The sequence below is a fragment of the Chaetura pelagica genome, unplaced genomic scaffold, assembly GCF_000747805.2.
Source record: "Chaetura pelagica isolate M959 unplaced genomic scaffold, ChaPel_1.0 scaffold899, whole genome shotgun sequence".
Classification (NCBI taxonomy): Eukaryota; Metazoa; Chordata; class Aves; order Apodiformes; family Apodidae; genus Chaetura; species Chaetura pelagica.
In genome coordinates, this window is record NW_009954561.1 from 226,244 (window position 1) to 227,713 (window position 1,470).

A 1,470-nucleotide genomic window follows, 5' to 3' on the forward strand; every position below is an offset into this window, starting at 1 on the left:
TTTTCCTCTGTGAGTTACTGCGACCAGGATTTACCACGTTGTAGGACAAAGGCACAGCAAGCCCAGGGAACAGACCAGCAACCAGGGGAGCAAAGAGCTGCAGGAAATCTGGGCTGGCACACACAGCTGTGAGGCACCGGGGGGGTTACAACAGGGTGGGGTCACCCAAAACTGAGGATTGGGCAATCAGGAAACACCAATCCACCCCAGGGAGAGCTCAGCCTCTGTCATCCCCAGCTTCATCTCTGCCTTGTGCATCTTCCCATCATCTCTGACCTTGCAAGGAGTGACCACCTGGTCCCCAGGGCCCTGCTTCTCCATCGCTCCATCCCAGCCTCTTACACCAGCAAAGAAGGAATCCAGAGCTGGGCACAGAGAGGTCTCACTGCTCCAAGGAAGAGACACAAGCAGGACCCCAACAAGCTCAGGAAGCAGGGCTGGGAGACTTGGGTGCTTGGTGCACCCAGGCTGAGGTGAAGGAGGATTTGGGGCCAGGGATGCCCATGCACCCGGGCTGAGGTGAGGGAGATGGTGAAAATAGCATGTGGTAACCATGGCAACCATGTCACTGCCTTGGCTCTAAGAAGCTGTTTTATCAGGAACTGATGCTGAGCTGCTTGGCCAGATTATGGAAAACAAAACCCCTTGTTCTCACACCATCAACACCTGCCCAAACACAGCCCAGTCGGTGCCCACCCAGCCCTGCCTCCATCCCCAGATGCACACTGGGGCTCTTTGGCTGACACCTCCCAGCCCACAAAGCAAAGCAGCCCTGGGGCCTGACACCAGCCCAGAGACAGGGATTTGTGCTGCAGGCCGAGCTGAAAGGGCAGCTCAGACCTCCTGCCACCAGCAGCTCTGGGAACAGCCTCAGCTCAGCCACGGTCCTGGGGGCCTGCAAAGAGCACAGCTCAGCCTCCTGTAATTGTGTCCCCGGGCTTCCAGAGGCTCAACCACTCCAGCTCTTGTCTTTTGCTTCTGCGGTATCTGCAGTTTTCAGATCCCCTTCAGGGCCCTCAGGAACATCTGGCAGGGGCCAGGCAGAGCTGTGCTGCTCCGTGCAAAATGCAGCCACTTCTGGTGTGGGAAAGGCAGCAGCAGCCAGAGACGTGTTTCTCTCTCCCACCTTCACTCCTGTCGACCTACCAGCTGCATTAAGGACTCATCTTGGTTATATAAGCTCTCATTAATCATCATCTAAGAGTATTTGCAGCACAGGAGACCCTAAGGTCAGGAACTGCTACCCAAGGACACAACAAACACAGTTCCACTGTGTGAACACTGACTGACCTTGCAGGACAGAGGGCTGGGGATGCTGGAAGGTTTTTATCCACAGTCTGTAGGGGGAAAAAGCTGCCAGAACACGGTGCCTCTCCCCAGCAAGGGGTGAAATCCACACCGAGGTGAGCCAGCCCGGCTGCCCGAGGAAACCGGAGCTTTTCCACACCCCTTGTCCCCCCACACCCCCCC